The following is a 12,822-nucleotide window of genomic DNA, read 5'->3' as shown; positions in this document are numbered from 1 at the left end:
GAATCTGTCCCCCTGTACAGAGTCTAGATGATGTGAATCTGTCCCCTGTACAGAGTCTAGATGATGTGAATCTGTCCCCTGTACAGAGTCTCTGATGTGAATCTGTCCCCTGTACAGAGTCTCTGATGTGAATCTGTCCCCTGTACAGAGTCTAGATGATGTGAATCTGTCCCCTGTACAGAGTCTAGATGATGTGAATCTGTCCCCTGTACAGAGTCTAGATGATGTGAATCTGTCCCCTGTACAGAGTCTCTGATGTGAATCTGTCCCCTGTACAGAGTCTAGATGATGTGAATCTGTCCCCTGTACAGAGTCTAGATGATGTGAATCTGTCCCCTGTACAGAGTCTAGATGATGTGAATCTGTCCCCTGTACAGAGTCTAGATGATGTGAATCTGTCCCCCTGTTCAGAGTCTAGATGATGTGAATCTGTCCCCCTGTACAGAGTCTAGATGATGTGAATCTGTCCCCTGTACAGAGTCTAGATGATGTGAATCTGTCCCCTGTACAGAGTCTCTGATGTGAATCTGTCCCCTGTACAGAGTCTAGATGATGTGAATCTGTCCCCCTGTACAGAGTCTAGATGATGTGAATCTGTCCCCCTGTACAGAGTCTAGATGATGTGAATCTGTCCCCCTGTTCAGAGTCTAGATGATGTGAATCTGTCCCCTGTACAGAGTCTAGATGATGTGAATCTGTCCCCTGTACAGAGTCTCTGATGTGAATCTGTCCCCCTGTACAGAGTCTCTGATGTGAATCTGTCCCCCTGTTCAGAGTCTAGATGATGTGAATCTGTCCCCTGTACAGAGTCTAGATGATGTGAATCTGTCCCCTGTACAGAGTCTAGATGATGTGAATCTGTCCCCTGTACAGAGTCTAGATGATGTGAATCTGTCCCCTGTTCAGAGTCTCTGATGTGAATCTGTCCCCCTGTACAGAGTCTAGATGATGTGAATCTGTCCCCTGTACAGAGTCTAGATGATGTGAATCTGTCCCCTGTACAGAGTCTCTGATGTGAATCTGTCCCCTGTACAGAGTCTCTGATGATGTGAATCTGTCCCCCTGTACAGAGTCTCTGATGTGAATCTGTCCCCTGTACAGAGTCTCTGATGATGTGAATCTGTCCCCCTGTACAGAGTCTCTGATGTGAATCTGTCCCCTGTACAGAGTCTAGATGATGTGAATCTGTCCCCTGTACAGAGTCTAGATGATGTGAATCTGTCCCCCTGTACAGAGTCTAGATGATGTGAATCTGTCCCCCTGTACAGAATCTAGATGATGTGAATCTGTCCCCCTGTACAGAGTCTAGATGATGTGAATCTGTCCCCTGTACAGAGTCTCTGATGTGAATCTGTCCCCTGTACAGAGTCTCTGATGTGAATCTGTCCCCTGTACAGAGTCTCTGATGTGAATCTGTCCCCCTGTACAGAGTCTAGATGATGTGAATCTGTCCCCTGTACAGAGTCTAGATGATGTGAATCTGTCCCCTGTACAGAGTCTCTGATGTGAATCTGTCCCCTGTACAGAGTCTAGATGATGTGAATCTGTCCCCTGTACAGAGTCTCTGATGTGAATCTGTCCCCTGTACAGAGTCTAGATGATGTGAATCTGTCCCCCTGTACAGAATCTAGATGATGTGAATCTGTCCCCTGTACAGAGTCTAGATGATGTGAATCTGTCCCCTGTACAGAGTCTAGATGATGTGAATCTGTCCCCTGTACAGAGTCTCTGATGTGAATCTGTCCCCTGTACAGAGTCTAGATGATGTGAATCTGTCCCCTGTTCAGAGTCTAGATGATGTGAATCTGTCCCCTGTACAGAGTCTAGATGATGTGAATCTGTCCCCCTGTACAGAGTCTCTGATGTGAATCTGTCCCCCTGTACAGAGTCTAGATGATGTGAATCTGTCCCCCTGTACAGAGTCTAGATGATGTGAATCTGTCCCCCTGTACAGAGTCTCTGATGTGAATCTGTCCCCCTGTACAGAGTCTAGATGATGTGAATCTGTCCCCCTGTACAGAGTCTCTGATGTGAATCTGTCCCCCTGTACAGAGTCTAGATGATGTGAATCTGTCCCCTGTACAGAGTCTCTGATGTGAATCTGTCCCCTGTACAGAGTCTAGATGATGTGAATCTGTCCCCTGTACAGAGTCTCTGATGTGAATCTGTCCCCTGTACAGAGTCTAGATGATGTGAATCTGTCCCCTGTACAGAGTCTCTGATGTGAATCTGTCCCCTGTACAGAGTCTAGATGATGTGAATCTGTCCCCCTGTACAGAGTCTAGATGATGTGAATCTGTCCCCCTGTACAGAGTCTAGATGATGTGAATCTGTCCCCTGTTCAGAGTCTCTGATGTGAATCTGTCCCCCTGTACAGAGTCTAGATGATGTGAATCTGTCCCCTGTACAGAGTCTAGATGATGTGAATCTGTCCCCTGTACAGAGTCTCTGATGTGAATCTGTCCCCCTGTACAGAGTCTCTGATGTGAATCTGTCCCCCTGTTCAGAGTCTCTGATGTGAATCTGTCCCCCTGTACAGAGTCTAGATGATGTGAATCTGTCCCCCTGTACAGAGTCTAGATGATGTGAATCTGTCCCCTGTACAGAGTCTAGATGATGTGAATCTGTCCCCTGTACAGAGTCTAGATGATGTGAATCTGTCCCCTGTACAGAGTCTCTGATGTGAATCTGTCCCCCTGTACAGAGTCTAGATGATGTGAATCTGTCCCCTGTACAGAGTCTAGATGATGTGAATCTGTCCCCTGTACAGAGTCTAGATGATGTGAATCTGTCCCCTGTACAGAGTCTAGATGATGTGAATCTGTCCCCTGTACAGAGTCTAGATGATGTGAATCTGTCCCCCTGTACAGAGTCTAGATGATGTGAATCTGTCCCCTGTACAGAGTCTAGATGATGTGAATCTGTCCCCTGTACAGAGTCTAGATGATGTGAATCTGTCCCCTGTACAGAGTCTCTGATGTGAATCTGTCCCCCTGTTCAGAGTCTAGATGATGTGAATCTGTCCCCCTGTACAGAGTCTAGATGATGTGAATCTGTCCCCTGTACAGAGTCTCTGATGTGAATCTGTCCCCCTGTACAGAGTCTAGATGATGTGAATCTGTCCCCTGTACAGAGTCTCTGATGTGAATCTGTCCCCTGTACAGAGTCTAGATGATGTGAATCTGTCCCCCTGTTCAGAGTCTAGATGATGTGAATCTGTCCCCTGTACAGAGTCTAGATGATGTGAATCTGTCCCCTGTACAGAGTCTAGATGATGTGAATCTGTCCCCCTGTACAGAGTCTAGATGATGTGAATCTGTCCCCTGTACAGAGTCTAGATGATGTGAATCTGTCCCCTGTACAGAGTCTAGATGATGTGAATCTGTCCCCTGTACAGAGTCTCTGATGTGAATCTGTCCCCCTGTACAGAGTCTAGATGATGTGAATCTGTCCCCTGTACAGAGTCTAGATGATGTGAATCTGTCCCCTGTACAGAGTCTCTGATGTGAATCTGTCCCCCTGTACAGAGTCTAGATGATGTGAATCTGTCCCCTGTACAGAGTCTCTGATGTGAATCTGTCCCCTGTACAGAGTCTAGATGATGTGAATCTGTCCCCTGTACAGAGTCTCTGATGTGAATCTGTCCCCCTGTACAGAGTCTAGATGATGTGAATCTGTCCCCTGTACAGAGTCTCTGATGTGAATCTGTCCCCTGTACAGAGTCTAGATGATGTGAATCTGTCCCCCTGTACAGAGTCTAGATGATGTGAATCTGTCCCCCTGTACAGAGTCTAGATGATGTGAATCTGTCCCCTGTACAGAGTCTAGATGATGTGAATCTGTCCCCTGTACAGAGTCTCTGATGTGAATCTGTCCCCCTGTACAGAGTCTAGATGATGTGAATCTGTCCCCTGTACAGAGTCTAGATGATGTGAATCTGTCCCCCTGTACAGAGTCTAGATGATGTGAATCTGTCCCCCTGTACAGAGTCTAGATGATGTGAATCTGTCCCCCTGTACAGAGTCTCTGATGTGAATCTGTCCCCCTGTACAGAGTCTAGATGATGTGAATCTGTCCCCCTGTACAGAGTCTAGATGATGTGAATCTGTCCCCCTGTTCAGAGTCTAGATGATGTGAATCTGTCCCCTGTACAGAGTCTAGATGATGTGAATCTGTCCCCCTGTACAGAGTCTAGATGATGTGAATCTGTCCCCTGTACAGAGTCTAGATGATGTGAATCTGTCCCCTGTACAGAGTCTAGATGATGTGAATCTGTCCCCTGTACAGAGTCTAGATGATGTGAATCTGTCCCCTGTACAGAGTCTAGATGATGTGAATCTGTCCCCTGTACAGAGTCTAGATGATGTGAATCTGTCCCCTGTACAGAGTCTAGATGATGTGAATCTGTCCCCTGTACAGAGTCTAGATGATGTGAATCTGTCCCCTGTACAGAGTCTAGATGATGTGAATCTGTCCCCTGTACAGAGTCTAGATGATGTGAATCTGTCCCCTGTACAGAGTCTAGATGATGTGAATCTGTCCCCTGTACAGAGTCTCTGATGTGAATCTGTCCCCCTGTACAGAGTCTAGATGATGTGAATCTGTCCCCTGTACAGAGTCTAGATGATGTGAATCTGTCCCCCTGTTCAGAGTCTAGATGATGTGAATCTGTCCCCCTGTACAGAGTCTAGATGATGTGAATCTGTCCCCCTGTACAGAGTCTCTGATGTGAATCTGTCCCCCTGTACAGAGTCTAGATGATGTGAATCTGTCCCCCTGTACAGAGTCTAGATGATGTGAATCTGTCCCCTGTACAGAGTCTCTGATGTGAATCTGTCCCCTGTACAGAGTCTAGATGATGTGAATCTGTCCCCTGTACAGAGTCTAGATGATGTGAATCTGTCCCCTGTACAGAGTCTAGATGATGTGAATCTGTCCCCTGTACAGAGTCTAGATGATGTGAATCTGTCCCCCTGTACAGAGTCTCTGATGTGAATCTGTCCCCCTGTACAGAGTCTAGATGATGTGAATCTGTCCCCTGTACAGAGTCTAGATGATGTGAATCTGTCCCCTGTACAGAGTCTCTGATGTGAATCTGTCCCCCTGTACAGAGTCTAGATGATGTGAATCTGTCCCCCTGTACAGAGTCTAGATGATGTGAATCTGTCCCCTGTACAGAGTCTAGATGATGTGAATCTGTCCCCTGTACAGAGTCTCTGATGTGAATCTGTCCCCTGTACAGAGTCTAGATGATGTGAATCTGTCCCCCTGTACAGAGTCTCTGATGTGAATCTGTCCCCCTGTACAGAGTCTAGATGATGTGAATCTGTCCCCTGTACAGAGTCTCTGATGTGAATCTGTCCCCTGTACAGAGTCTCTGATGTGAATCTGTCCCCTGTACAGAGTCTAGATGATGTGAATCTGTCCCCTGTACAGAGTCTAGATGATGTGAATCTGTCCCCTGTACAGAGTCTCTGATGTGAATCTGTCCCCCTGTACAGAGTCTAGATGATGTGAATCTGTCCCCTGTACAGAGTCTAGATGATGTGAATCTGTCCCCCTGTACAGAGTCTAGATGATGTGAATCTGTCCCCTGTACAGAGTCTCTGATGTGAATCTGTCCCCTGTACAGAGTCTAGATGATGTGAATCTGTCCCCTGTACAGAGTCTAGATGATGTGAATCTGTCCCCTGTACAGAGTCTAGATGATGTGAATCTGTCCCCCTGTACAGAGTCTCTGATGTGAATCTGTCCCCCTGTACAGAGTCTAGATGATGTGAATCTGTCCCCCTGTACAGAGTCTCTGATGTGAATCTGTCCCCCTGTACAGAGTCTAGATGATGTGAATCTGTCCCCTGTACAGAGTCTAGATGATGTGAATCTGTCCCCCTGTACAGAGTCTAGATGATGTGAATCTGTCCCCCTGTACAGAGTCTCTGATGTGAATCTGTCCCCTGTACAGAGTCTAGATGATGTGAATCTGTCCCCTGTACAGAGTCTAGATGATGTGAATCTGTCCCCTGTACAGAGTCTAGATGATGTGAATCTGTCCCCTGTACAGAGTCTAGATGATGTGAATCTGTCCCCCTGTACAGAGTCTCTGATGTGAATCTGTCCCCCTGTACAGAGTCTAGATGATGTGAATCTGTCCCCCTGTACAGAGTCTCTGATGATGTGAATCTGTCCCCCTGTACAGAGTCTCTGATGATGTGAATCTGTCCCCCTGTACAGAGTCTCTGATGTGAATCTGTCCCCCTGTACAGAGTCTAGATGATGTGAATCTGTCCCCCTGTACAGAGTCTAGATGATGTGAATCTGTCCCCTGTACAGAGTCTAGATGATGTGAATCTGTCCCCTGTACAGAATCTAGATGATGTGAATCTGTCCCCCTGTACAGAGTCTAGATGATGTGAATCTGTCCCCCTGTACAGAGTCTAGATGATGTGAATCTGTCCCCTGTACAGAGTCTAGATGATGTGAATCTGTCCCCTGTACAGAGTCTAGATGATGTGAATCTGTCCCCTGTTCAGAGTCTAGATGATGTGAATCTGTCCCCCTGTACAGAGTCTCTGATGTGAATCTGTCCCCTGTACAGAGTCTAGATGATGTGAATCTGTCCCCCTGTACAGAGTCTAGATGATGTGAATCTGTCCCCCTGTACAGAGTCTAGATGATGTGAATCTGTCCCCTGTACAGAGTCTAGATGATGTGAATCTGTCCCCCTGTACAGAGTCTAGATGATGTGAATCTGTCCCCTGTACAGAGTCTAGATGATGTGAATCTGTCCCCCTGTACAGAGTCTAGATGATGTGAATCTGTCCCCTGTACAGAGTCTAGATGATGTGAATCTGTCCCCTGTACAGAGTCTAGATGATGTGAATCTGTCCCCTGTACAGAGTCTCTGATGTGAATCTGTCCCCTGTACAGAGTCTAGATGATGTGAATCTGTCCCCCTGTTCAGAGTCTCTGATGTGAATCTGTCCCCTTTACAGAGTCTAGATGATGTGAATCTGTCCCCCTGTACAGAGTCTCTGATGATGTGAATCTGTCCCCTGTACAGAGTCTAGATGATGTGAATCTGTCCCCTGTACAGAGTCTCTGATGTGAATCTGTCCCCTGTACAGAGTCTAGATGATGTGAATCTGTCCCCTGTACAGAGTCTCTGATGTGAATCTGTCCCCTGTACAGAGTCTCTGATGATGTGAATCTGTCCCCCTGTACAGAGTCTAGATGATGTGAATCTGTCCCCTGTACAGAGTCTCTGATGTGAATCTGTCCCCTGTACAGAGTCTCTGATGTGAATCTGTCCCCCTGTACAGAGTCTAGATGATGTGAATCTGTCCCCTGTACAGAGTCTCTGATGTGAATCTGTCCCCTGTACAGAGTCTAGATGATGTGAATCTGTCCCCTGTACAGAGTCTCTGATGTGAATCTGTCCCCCTGTACAGAGTCTAGATGATGTGAATCTGTCCCCCTGTACAGAGTCTAGATGATGTGAATCTGTCCCCTGTACAGAGTCTAGATGATGTGAATCTGTCCCCTGTACAGAGTCTAGATGATGTGAATCTGTCCCCCTGTACAGAGTCTAGATGATGTGAATCTGTCCCCTGTACAGAGTCTCTGATGTGAATCTGTCCCCTGTACAGAGTCTAGATGATGTGAATCTGTCCCCCTGTACAGAGTCTAGATGATGTGAATCTGTCCCCCTGTACAGAGTCTCTGATGTGAATCTGTCCCCCTGTTCAGAGTCTAGATGATGTGAATCTGTCCCCCTGTACAGAGTCTCTGATGTGAATCTGTCCCCTGTACAGAGTCTAGATGATGTGAATCTGTCCCCCTGTACAGAGTCTAGATGATGTGAATCTGTCCCCCTGTACAGAGTCTAGATGATGTGAATCTGTCCCCTGTACAGAGTCTAGATGATGTGAATCTGTCCCCTGTACAGAGTCTAGATGATGTGAATCTGTCCCCCTGTTCAGAGTCTCTGATGTGAATCTGTCCCCCTGTACAGAGTCTAGATGATGTGAATCTGTCCCCTGTACAGAGTCTAGATGATGTGAATCTGTCCCCCTGTACAGAGTCTAGATGATGTGAATCTGTCCCCTGTACAGAGTCTAGATGATGTGAATCTGTCCCCCTGTACAGAGTCTCTGATGATGTGAATCTGTCCCCCTGTACAGAGTCTAGATGATGTGAATCTGTCCCCCTGTACAGAGTCTAGATGATGTGAATCTGTCCCCTGTACAGAGTCTAGATGATGTGAATCTGTCCCCTGTACAGAGTCTAGATGATGTGAATCTGTCCCCCTGTACAGAGTCTCTGATGTGAATCTGTCCCCCTGTACAGAGTCTAGATGATGTGAATCTGTCCCCTGTACAGAGTCTCTGATGTGAATCTGTCCCCCTGTACAGAGTCTAGATGATGTGAATCTGTCCCCTGTACAGAGTCTAGATGATGTGAATCTGTCCCCCTGTACAGAGTCTCTGATGTGAATCTGTCCCCTGTACAGAGTCTAGATGATGTGAATCTGTCCCCTGTACAGAGTCTAGATGATGTGAATCTGTCCCCTGTACAGAGTCTCTGATGTGAATCTGTCCCCCTGTACAGAGTCTAGATGATGTGAATCTGTCCCCTGTACAGAGTCTAGATGATGTGAATCTGTCCCCTGTACAGAGTCTAGATGATGTGAATCTGTCCCCTGTACAGAGTCTAGATGATGTGAATCTGTCCCCCTGTACAGAGTCTCTGATGTGAATCTGTCCCCCTGTACAGAGTCTAGATGATGTGAATCTGTCCCCCTGTACAGAGTCTAGATGATGTGAATCTGTCCCCTGTACAGAGTCTAGATGATGTGAATCTGTCCCCTGTACAGAGTCTAGATGATGTGAATCTGTCCCCCTGTACAGAGTCTAGATGATGTGAATCTGTCCCCTGTACAGAGTCTAGATGATGTGAATCTGTCCCCCTGTACAGAGTCTAGATGATGTGAATCTGTCCCCTGTACAGAGTCTAGATGATGTGAATCTGTCCCCTGTACAGAGTCTAGATGATGTGAATCTGTCCCCTGTACAGAGTCTAGATGATGTGAATCTGTCCCCTGTACAGAGTCTAGATGATGTGAATCTGTCCCCTGTACAGAGTCTAGATGATGTGAATCTGTCCCCCTGTACAGAGTCTCTGATGTGAATCTGTCCCCCTGTACAGAGTCTAGATGATGTGAATCTGTCCCCCTGTACAGAGTCTCTGATGTGAATCTGTCCCCTGTTCAGAGTCTCTGATGTGAATCTGTCCCCCTGTACAGAGTCTAGATGATGTGAATCTGTCCCCCTGTACAGAGTCTAGATGATGTGAATCTGTCCCCTGTACAGAGTCTAGATGATGTGAATCTGTCCCCTGTACAGAGTCTAGATGATGTGAATCTGTCCCCTGTACAGAGTCTAGATGATGTGAATCTGTCCCCCTGTACAGAGTCTCTGATGTGAATCTGTCCCCCTGTACAGAGTCTAGATGATGTGAATCTGTCCCCCTGTACAGAGTCTCTGATGTGAATCTGTCCCCTGTTCAGAGTCTCTGATGTGAATCTGTCCCCCTGTACAGAGTCTAGATGATGTGAATCTGTCCCCTGTACAGAGTCTAGATGATGTGAATCTGTCCCCCTGTACAGAGTCTAGATGATGTGAATCTGTCCCCCTGTACAGAGTCTAGATGATGTGAATCTGTCCCCTGTACAGAGTCTAGATGATGTGAATCTGTCCCCCTGTACAGAGTCTAGATGATGTGAATCTGTCCCCTGTACAGAGTCTCTGATGTGAATCTGTCCCCCTGTACAGAGTCTAGATGATGTGAATCTGTCCCCCTGTACAGAGTCTCTGATGTGAATCTGTCCCCCTGTACAGAGTCTAGATGATGTGAATCTGTCCCCCTGTACAGAGTCTCTGATGTGAATCTGTCCCCCTGTACAGAGTCTAGATGATGTGAATCTGTCCCCCTGTACAGAGTCTCTGATGTGAATCTGTCCCCCTGTACAGAGTCTAGATGATGTGAATCTGTCCCCCTGTACAGAGTCTCTGATGTGAATCTGTCCCCCTGTACAGAGTCTCTGATGTGAATCTGTCCCCCTGTACAGAGTCTAGATGATGTGAATCTGTCCCCTGTACAGAGTCTAGATGATGTGAATCTGTCCCCTGTACAGAGTCTAGATGATGTGAATCTGTCCCCTGTACAGAGTCTAGATGATGTGAATCTGTCCCCTGTACAGAGTCTAGATGATGTGAATCTGTCCCCTGTACAGAGTCTAGATGATGTGAATCTGTCCCCTGTACAGAGTCTAGATGATGTGAATCTGTCCCCTGTACAGAGTCTAGATGATGTGAATCTGTCCCCTGTACAGAGTCTAGATGATGTGAATCTGTCCCCTGTACAGAGTCTAGATGATGTGAATCTGTCCCCCTGTACAGAGTCTAGATGATGTGAATCTGTCCCCCTGTACAGAGTCTAGATGATGTGAATCTGTCCCCCTGTACAGAGTCTAGATGATGTGAATCTGTCCCCTGTACAGAGTCTAGATGATGTGAATCTGTCCCCTGTACAGAGTCTCTGATGTGAATCTGTCCCCTGTACAGAGTCTAGATGATGTGAATCTGTCCCCTGTACAGAGTCTCTGATGTGAATCTGTCCCCTGTACAGAGTCTAGATGATGTGAATCTGTCCCCTGTACAGAGTCTAGATGATGTGAATCTGTCCCCTGTACAGAGTCTAGATGATGTGAATCTGTCCCCTGTACAGAGTCTCTGATGTGAATCTGTCCCCCTGTACAGAGTCTAGATGATGTGAATCTGTCCCCTGTACAGAGTCTAGATGATGTGAATCTGTCCCCTGTACAGAGTCTAGATGATGTGAATCTGTCCCCTGTACAGAGTCTCTGATGTGAATCTGTCCCCTGTACAGAGTCTAGATGATGTGAATCTGTCCCCCTGTACAGAGTCTAGATGATGTGAATCTGTCCCCCTGTACAGAGTCTAGATGATGTGAATCTGTCCCCCTGTACAGAGTCTAGATGATGTGAATCTGTCCCCTGTACAGAGTCTCTGATGTGAATCTGTCCCCCTGTACAGAGTCTCTGATGTGAATCTGTCCCCTGTACAGAGTCTAGATGATGTGAATCTGTCCCCCTGTACAGAGTCTAGATGATGTGAATCTGTCCCCTGTTCAGAGTCTAGATGATGTGAATCTGTCCCCCTGTACAGAGTCTAGATGATGTGAATCTGTCCCCCTGTACAGAGTCTAGATGATGTGAATCTGTCCCCTGTACAGAGTCTAGATGATGTGAATCTGTCCCCCTGTACAGAGTCTAGATGATGTGAATCTGTCCCCTGTACAGAGTCTAGATGATGTGAATCTGTCCCCTGTACAGAGTCTCTGATGTGAATCTGTCCCCTGTACAGAGTCTAGATGATGTGAATCTGTCCCCTGTACAGAGTCTAGATGATGTGAATCTGTCCCCTGTTCAGAGTCTCTGATGTGAATCTGTCCCCTGTACAGAGTCTAGATGATGTGAATCTGTCCCCTGTACAGAGTCTAGATGATGTGAATCTGTCCCCCTGTACAGAGTCTCTGATGTGAATCTGTCCCCTGTACAGAGTCTAGATGATGTGAATCTGTCCCCCTGTACAGAGTCTAGATGATGTGAATCTGTCCCCCTGTACAGAGTCTAGATGATGTGAATCTGTCCCCTGTACAGAGTCTAGATGATGTGAATCTGTCCCCCTGTACAGAGTCTAGATGATGTGAATCTGTCCCCTGTTCAGAGTCTAGATGATGTGAATCTGTCCCCTGTACAGAGTCTCTGATGTGAATCTGTCCCCTGTACAGAGTCTAGATGATGTGAATCTGTCCCCTGTACAGAGTCTAGATGATGTGAATCTGTCCCCCTGTACAGAGTCTAGATGATGTGAATCTGTCCCCTGTACAGAGTCTCTGATGTGAATCTGTCCCCCTGTACAGAGTCTCTGATGTGAATCTGTCCCCTGTACAGAGTCTAGATGATGTGAATCTGTCCCCTGTACAGAGTCTAGATGATGTGAATCTGTCCCCTGTACAGAGTCTAGATGATGTGAATCTGTCCCCCTGTACAGAGTCTAGATGATGTGAATCTGTCCCCCTGTACAGAGTCTAGATGATGTGAATCTGTCCCCTGTACAGAGTCTAGATGATGTGAATCTGTCCCCCTGTACAGAGTCTAGATGATGTGAATCTGTCCCCCTGTACAGAGTCTCTGATGTGAATCTGTCCCCCTGTACAGAGTCTAGATGATGTGAATCTGTCCCCCTGTACAGAGTCTAGATGATGTGAATCTGTCCCCCTGTACAGAGTCTCTGATGTGAATCTGTCCCCCTGTACAGAGTCTAGATGATGTGAATCTGTCCCCTGTACAGAGTCTAGATGATGTGAATCTGTCCCCTGTTCAGAGTCTAGCTGATGTGAATCTGTCCCCTGTACAGAGTCTAGATGATGTGAATCTGTCCCCTGTACAGAGTCTCTGATGTGAATCTGTCCCCCTGTACAGAGTCTCTGATGTGAATCTGTCCCCTGTACAGAGTCTCTGATGTGAATCTGTCCCCTGTACAGAGTCTAGATGATGTGAATCTGTCCCCTGTACAGAGTCTCTGATGTGAATCTGTCCCCTGTACAGAGTCTAGATGATGTGAATCTGTCCCCTGTACAGAGTCTCTGATGTGAATCTGTCCCCCTGTACAGAGTCTAGATGATGTGAATCTGTCCCCTGTACAGAGTCTCTGATGTGAATCTGTCCCCTGTACAGAG

At 46.9% G+C, this 12,822-nt stretch overlaps 1 protein-coding gene across 5 annotated transcripts in view; it reads left to right on the top strand.

The window, feature by feature from the left end:
• Positions 1–12,822, top strand: part of LOC139538548 (ras-associated and pleckstrin homology domains-containing protein 1-like) — a 187,114-nt gene that overhangs the window by 95,638 nt on the left and 78,654 nt on the right. The window lies entirely within an intron of this gene.

This window comes from Salvelinus alpinus, chromosome 14 (genome assembly GCF_045679555.1).
Source record: "Salvelinus alpinus chromosome 14, SLU_Salpinus.1, whole genome shotgun sequence".
Taxonomy (NCBI): Eukaryota; Metazoa; Chordata; class Actinopteri; order Salmoniformes; family Salmonidae; genus Salvelinus; species Salvelinus alpinus.
The sequence above is the reverse complement of the archived record's forward strand: the minus strand, read 5'-3'. Positions and strand labels throughout refer to the sequence as shown.